Here is a 7954-nt window from a genome sequence, read left to right as displayed (position 1 = left end):
CTTGTACATGTACTGGTATACCTTGTACATGTACTGGTATACCTTGTACATGTACTTGTATACCTTGTACATGTACTGGTATACCTTGTACATGTACTGGTATACCTTGTACATGTACTGGTATTAAATACAGATATTATTATAGTATTCTACAGACATAAAGTAGCGGCACCACGTGGGCCAGCGAGTGAAGGATTGGCGTCGACTCTAATGAAGCAGTTGACTGCTGGCTGGGTCGTCCAAATACACACAAGACCTCAGTTCACTCCCAGCCACGGGAGCAGTAAGGTGTGGAGGGTGTAGTCTGGCTCACATGGCTCTCACTACCTAACAGCGATGTTTTGTTTCTCTGATTAGTGTGCGATTTGGCCCGTAGTCTAAAGTGATTTTTGTAATAATGTAAATTCTATTCGGCTGAAAGGATGAATACCATTCTCTTATAAGCAGGTAAGCTAATTACAGTTTTTCGTATACTTAGATATATTCTGACGAAAAATGTACCAAATAATTCGGGGATAGTTTTCGGAAACACTAAGATAGTCAGGGAGGACCTGACCAGCAGTTTTCCAAACAGGTGTTGCGAGGTCAATTTCTATGTAAAGTTCATTGCAATTTGTTCCTTATGTGCGGAATGAAATCGTTAGTGTGTACAAATATACTGGCATATACTAGCATAGTCTCTCTTTATACAAATTTTCAATTTTATTAACGATGTTGTTAGGTAAGACATATACAACAGTTAGGTATCTTTATTGTGAAACGTTTCGCCTACACAGTAGGCTTCTTCAGTCGAGTACAGAAAAGTTGATAGAAGCAGAAGATACTTGAAGACGATGTAATCAGTCCATCACCCTTAAAGTTTTGAGGTGGTCAGTCCCTCAGTCTGGAGAAGAGCATTGACTGAAGAAGCCTACTGTGTAGGCGAAACGTTTCACAATAAAGATACCTAACTGTTGCATATGTGTCTTACCTAACAACCTGTCGGTATTTTATACCATTTTAATGTTTATTAACGATGTCCGCTTTGTATGACCCTTCGTGAATTAGCATTTAATTCTGATTGTAGTAATAATAATCATAATAGTAATAATAATGCAAATGATGTTTGTATAAATTTGCGTAATTAAACTTATGATAATCCAATAATCAAAAATTATTTTAATATGAAGGAGGAACACTGCGGTAGGCCTACTGGCCCATACTGGGGATCCTTGAAATTTAAGATAGAATAATAATCCGTGGAATATTTAAATAGAATAATTCGGACATTGAAAATAAAGAATATGCAATAAGAAATAATTTATACTTTGTAAAATACAAATTAATTACCGACTTGACCGAAGTCTGAATCGCCAAGAATGTGCGAAGCCATGTTGTGTTAGAACATAAGAATGTAGGAACACTGCAGAAGGCCTACTGGCCCATACGAGGCAGGTCCTTATCAAAGCGACCTCTACCTAAAGCTTCCCTAGAAATAACTCCCGTACCCAATGACACCAATCAAACCCAGCCCCTCCCACTCATATATTTGTCCAGTCTCTTCTTAAAGTTTTGAGGTGGTCAGTCCCTCAGTCTGGAGAAGAGCGGAATAAAGATACCTAACTGTTGCATATGTGACTTACCTAACAACCTGTCGGTATTTTATACCATTTTGATGTTCAATCTATAACTCTGTTAGAAAACCAGTACTTACCTATGTCCTTTCTAAATCTAAATTTATCCAACTTAAATCCATTATTCCTGGTTCTTACCTGGTTCGACACCCTCAGTACTTTATTAATGTCTCCCTTGTTTATGCCCGTCATCCACTTATACACTTCAATGATATCTCCCCTCATTCTACGCCTCTCCAGAGAGTGGAGATTTAAGGCTTTAAGTCTATCTTCATACGGGAGGTTCCTTACACAGTAAATCATTTTAGTCATTCTTCTCTGTATGTTCTCTAATGAGTCTATGTCCATCCTGTAGTAAGGTGACCAAAACTGAGCAGCATAATCTAAATGAGGCCTCACTAGTGATGTATAGAGCTGTAAAATAACTTTTGGACTTCTGTTACTTATACTTCTTGAGATAAATCCAAGTAATCTGTTGGCCTTATTGCGCACACTAAGGCACTGCTGTCTTGGATTTAGATTTCTGCTTACCATGACTCCCAAGTCTTTTTCACATTCTGTATGATCAAGCTCTACTTCACCTAGATTATAGCTTCGAGGGTTATTTTCATTACCAAGGGCAAGTACCTTACACTTATCCACATTGAACTTCATCTGCCATTTTTCAGACCAAGACATCAATTTGTCCAAATCGTCCAGGAGTTCATTGATATCCTCCTCAGAGTGAATTATACGGCCTATCTTTGTATCATCAGCAAATTTACTCATGTCACTCGTAATCCCTTCATCAAGGTCATTAATGTAAATTATGAACAAGAGAGGGCCTAAAACTGATCCTTGTGGAACGCCACTAGTAACTAATCCCCATTCAGATTTCACTCCATTAATGGTAACTCTCTGCTTTCTATTGGTAAGCCATGCCTCAATCCATGCTAGAACTGTACCTCCTATACCATGAGCTGCCACTTTTCTTAAGAGTCTCTTGTGAGGTACTCTATCGAAGGCTTTACTAAAATCCAAATAAACAATATCATATTCCTTATCACTGTCAACTGCCTCAAATGTTCTATTGAAGAACGTCAGTAAGTTTGTCAGGCAGGAACTACCTCTCGTGAATCCATGCTGAGATTCATTTATCAAGTTATGCTCTTCAAGGTGACTTCTGATAATGTCAGCTATAATTGATTCTAATAACTTGCCCACTATAGATGTCAGGCTTATTGGACGGTAATTTGAAGGAGTGGACTTATCCCCTAAGGAGTGGACTTATCCCCTTGAAGGAGTGGACTTATCCCCTAATCTCTTGTGCTGGTGCGCAGCCATGCTGTGTTAGTGCGCAGAACTTGATAATCTCTTGTGCTGGTGCGCAGCCATGCTGTGTTAGTGCGCAGAACTTGATAATCTCTTGTGCTGGTGCGCAGCCATGCTGTGTTAGTGCGCAGAACTTGATAATCTCTTGTGCTGGTGCGCAGCCATGCTGTGTTAGTGCGCAGAACTTGATAATCTCTTGTGCTGGTGCGCAGCCATGCTGTGTTAGAGATGTAGATAAATTTATTAAGATATAGGTACGCATAAACAGTTACACAAATTATCATACATAGTAACATGTGTGTAATTTGCCCTGTCCTGTCTGAGATGAGGCCGGATGTCTCAACGACTCCCTCCCAGGATGTATCTCTGTCTCTGTCTGTCTCTCTGTCTCTCTGTCTCTGTCTCTCTGTCTCTGTCTCTGTCTCTCTCTGTCTCTGTCTGTCTGTCTCTCTGTCTGTCTCTGTCTGTCTGTCTCTGTCTCTGTCTCTCTGTCTCTCTCTCTGTCTCTGTCTCTCTCTCTCTCACCTAATGACAAGTGATTTAGATAATTTGTTCAGAGAATCGGCAGGTTAATTAGATACTTCTGCAACACTTGGGTTACTTGTCCGCGCTTATGCTGTAATCTTTCCAAACTTGTTGGACTGATCACATCGACTCCAGGCTGAGATCTTCAACCATTCTACTCTGTATTCGACTGAGGAAGCGCTTGGAGAAACGTTTCCACAGCAAATATACTTCTGTGTTGCACCAGTGTTTGAGGTAACACTATTTGAGCAAGGAGTGTGAGGTGTAATATAATTTTATTTGCTTTTATTAACATAGGCCGTCTCCCAAGGCAGGGTGGCCCGAAAAAGAAAAACTTTCACCATCATTCACTCCATCACTGTCTTGCCAGAGGCGTGTTTTACACTATAATCATAAAACTGCAACATTAGTATAATTATCTATGTAAAGTAAAAGGACACAAGTGCAACTAATGTGACATTTATTGTGGCAACGTTTCGCTCTCCAGGAGCTTTGTCGAGCCATTACTCTGCATAACTACGGATATTCTTCATACACAAGCAACTGTCACCCACCTCTAATGGCTTGATAAAGCTCCTGGAGAGCGAAACGTTGCCACAATAAATGTCACATTAGTTGCACTTGTGTCCTTTTACTTTACATATTGTCGGTAATTCTACCAACTTTACTACAATTATCTAGATAAATTATATATATGCAATACTTGGACGTCACTATGAAGACATTTCTCCAACTAGTGGCTGAATAAGTCAGAGACAAAAACAAAGGTTTCTGTCAGAATGATATAATGGTTATACAGAGGTGGGTGACATTTGCTTGTGTATGCAGAAAATCCGTAGTTATGCAGAGTCATTCGCTGCCTGACTACGGTGGAGTGCGGTTGTGCCCAGCACCCCTCTGCTGTTTTTCAGGCGAGCTACCACAGTACATCAACAACCATTGAGTAGTGTGGACGTGCGCTGCTCATTTTGGGATATCAAAATGGCTGAACATACAGTACGGAGAGTAAATACTATCTGCATAGAGCTGGTTCGTGGTACGTTAAGTGGAGATACGATGAACATACTTCTCCCTAACATCATCAGGGACACATATGGTATCCCCAACGAGGAATTATATGGCGTCGCTCTTAATGGTTTGTCAAGAATCTTCGTGAAATTTCTGAGAGCCGGCTTCTACACAAGAATTGTCGAGCAGTACCAGGAACAACGCATGAGTGTGAATTCAGCGATGGATGTTGTGTTACATGATGTTTCTAAGTACTACACATGGGTGAAGGTACGGAATGTACCCTTCGAGGCTACGGCGTATGGACTACAGGAGTTTTTTCGCAGTTATGGGACAGTGCATTCTGCAACCATGGGGGTATGGAGGGATGGTCCGTATGAAGGAATGCCGGAAGGTTCTTACACCCTTAAAATGTCTTTAACAAGGCCTATACCATCCTATGTAACGATGACCGGTTGTAGAACACAGGTTTATGTGTACTATGCGGGTCAGAGAAAAACATGTCGTCTGTGCAGCTCTTATGAGCACATGGCAGCCCAGTGTCCTAGGAGGCAGGCTCCTCGAATTCTGGAAACGCCGATTGTGATTCAACAGTCGTGTGATTTGGTGCCTGGCTCTGTTGCCTCTGGAGGCCGGAGGCCTGATCTCTGGAGCAAGGAGGTCGACCGGGAGGTGGCGGAGGAGGAGACGTGTGTCACTATCCCAGGGGAGTCGGGGGAGTCGAAGGTGTTATCTGAGGAGTCTTTAGTCCAGGAAGCTTCGACTCAGGAGGGTTTACTGGCAGATGTCATCAAGGATTTTTTGGATGGGGATGAGCCCGGTGTAGAAGGTGTCCTCAGTTTATGTGAAGTTGGAGAGCTGGAGGGACAACAAATTGTGGAGAAAGACTTGAGTAAGAAAAGGCTGGAGTGTGTGGTGGCCGTGGAGGTACACCAGGAGGATTCGTCTGAGGGTGAGATGTGTGTAAGTGGAAGTTCTAGAAAAAGAACTGCGGCATCAGAGATAGACGAGGTTATTACCCCGGGGCAGAGGCCGGGGAAGAAGTCATGGGCAGCGGTTGTGGAGCCGATGCCACATAGTGCTAGAGGTGCGCCTGAGTTGCACAGTGGGAGAGGGAGGGGGGAGGTGACTGCACAGGATAACTCGAGTGGTAAGGGAATACGTAATGTGAAAAGTGCAGCGAGTAAATCCCAGCGGCATAGGGGAAAGCCGCCACTTCTATAATTTTCAGAAGTGTCACGCTTAATGTCAATGGACTTAAGACTGAGGTTAAGAAAGTTTGGTTGGAGTGGTTTTTACGGCGGTTTGATGTAGATATTTGCTTTTTGCAAGAGCATAATCATAGGGCTGGTTGTGTGTTGCGGTTAAAAGGATATCGGATGTATGTTACCAGTGGTTTGCAGTTGAAAGGTGGGGTAGCAGTGGCGATAAAGGAGACCAGCCCCTTGCGTGTCATCGGCTGGGAAGAGGGGGGGGGGAGGGTCGTGAGGGTGGATGGTGTCTGGGGTGAGAGTCGAGCTAGTTTTGTAGGAGTTTACATGCCAGCAACTAGCAATACCAGGGTAAAAGTAGATTTTGTCAGAGAGGTATTGCTGTATCACTTGAGAGGTTTGCCTGCTATAACAGTAATAGGTGGTGATTGGAATTGTGTGATTAGGAGTGGTGATGTCGAACCGAGAGGGGCGGGTTGTGTGCTGAGTGTGCTGAGGGATGTATTGCGAGATATTGGGGTTGTTGATGTGGTGGGGAGGGGGGGTTACCTAGTGGAGCATACGTTCGTCTGTAGGGGATATGAAGCGCGATTGGACAGAATTTATATTAAGCAGGGTATAGATGTTGTGAGGGTGCAAACCTTCGATGTGGGGTTTTCGGATCACTGGGCGGTAATAGCAGATTTGATGTGGGATGGAGTGGTGCGTATTTATTCTGGGTACTGGAAATTAAATGTAAGGCTTCTTGAGGAGGAGGAGGAGGGGCCTTTTTTCAGTGATTGGTGGTTGCCTTTTTGGGAGGCTAGGGACAGGGAGATAGATCTGTTAGATTGGTGGGAAATGCAGGCAAAACCGGGAATAGCGAATTTTTTTAAGGTTAGGGGACGGGAAGAGGCGAGGTGGCGTTTTGGGTTGCAAAATTATCTGGAGGGACAGTTGCAAGATTGTTATGTTGGGGAGGTGGTAGGAGGGATGACATGGACAGTCTGCGGAGCAGGATCGCTGAAATACACAATGATAGGTTTGATGCAATTAGGGTTAGGGCGGGGTTAGAGGATGTATTGTGGGGTGATAAGCCGTCTGGGTTTGTTTTACGTAAATTTAGGGACCGACAGTGTGTAACCACCATTCTACAATTGGAGACAAGCCCTGGGGTGGGAGGGTATCCAGTGGGTCGAGTCCTATCCAATACTGAAAGTATGAGTCTCTATGCTGATAGTTGGTTTAGGGAGAAATGGAGTTGGAGGGAGGGGGGTTCCTGGGAGGGTATTTTTGAAGGGGGGTTCCATAGCGTTTTAAGTGAGCAGGATAGAGTGGGGTTGGAGGTTGGTATAAGTGAGGTTGAGGTGGAAGAGGCAGTTTTCGGGATGAGTACCGGGAAAACACCAGGGATAGACGGTATACCAAATGATTTTTATAGAGCACATTGGGGGTGTATTAGGCAGTGCTTTGTTAGGCTATTGGATCATATGTTAACTAGTGGGAAGTTGGGCACATCGCAAAGTACGGGTGTCATAGTTTTGGTGCCAAAGAAGAGGGGGGGAAGAGAGTTGAGTGCTTACCGAGCAATATCTTTGATGTGTGCAGATTACAAGGTTTTTGCGAAAATTTTGGGTAATAGACTGAAGAAGGTCATGGGGTCGGTGATACATGGGGGACAATTTGGTATCCCGGGGAGGAGTATGCGGGTAGGTCATGGACGTATTCGGGATTTCCTTGAGGGTAGTAGTAAGGGAGGTATTCTAGGTCTGGATTGGGAGAAAGCTTATGATTATGTGGATAGGGACTTTGTTTGAGAGTATGGTGAGAATGGGTTTTGGAGGGAGGGTGGTTGGATGGGTGAGGACATTGTATGAGAATGCATCGATGAGAGTACAGGTAAATGGTAGGTTGGGTAGTTCAGTAAGCATGGGGAGGGGTTTAAGGCAGGGGTGTCCACTCTCCCAAATACTCTTTGCATGTATGCAGAATCCTTTCTATGTTCTGGTTGATGGTGGGATGGGAAGGATGGGGGAGAGAGGTGGATTTTGTGGGAATATTGTTGGTTATGTAGATGATACAACTGTTTTACTTAATGAGATAGAAGATTTAAGTAAAGTGGGAAGGGTAATTGAGATTTTTGGGAATGCTACTGGGATGAGAGTTAATAAGCAGAAATCACGGTTGCTGGAGGTAGGCGCTTGGGTAGGAGGGACCTTGGGGGAGGAGTTTGGCTGGATAACTGTAGATAGGCTAAAGATTTGTGGGATTTTGTATTTAGCAGATGTACAGGAGAGCAGGAGGGTT

At 43.6% G+C, this 7954-nt stretch overlaps 1 protein-coding gene across 3 annotated transcripts in view; it reads left to right on the top strand.

The window, feature by feature from the left end:
- Positions 1-226: 226 nt before the first annotated feature.
- The window catches only part of LOC128698406 (limbic system-associated membrane protein-like), a 599709-nt gene continuing 591981 nt past the window's right edge, over positions 227-7954 (top strand). For all 3 annotated transcript variants that reach the window (XM_070104500.1, XM_070104503.1, XM_070104499.1), the window contains exon 1: positions 227-447. The gene's annotated coding sequence lies outside the window, so the exon portion shown is untranslated. The remainder of the gene's footprint in view (positions 448-7954) is intronic.

The sequence above is a fragment of the Cherax quadricarinatus genome, chromosome 92 (genome assembly GCF_038502225.1).
Source record: "Cherax quadricarinatus isolate ZL_2023a chromosome 92, ASM3850222v1, whole genome shotgun sequence".
Taxonomy (NCBI): Eukaryota; Metazoa; Arthropoda; class Malacostraca; order Decapoda; family Parastacidae; genus Cherax; species Cherax quadricarinatus.
This window is presented reverse-complemented; position numbering and strand designations above follow the sequence as displayed.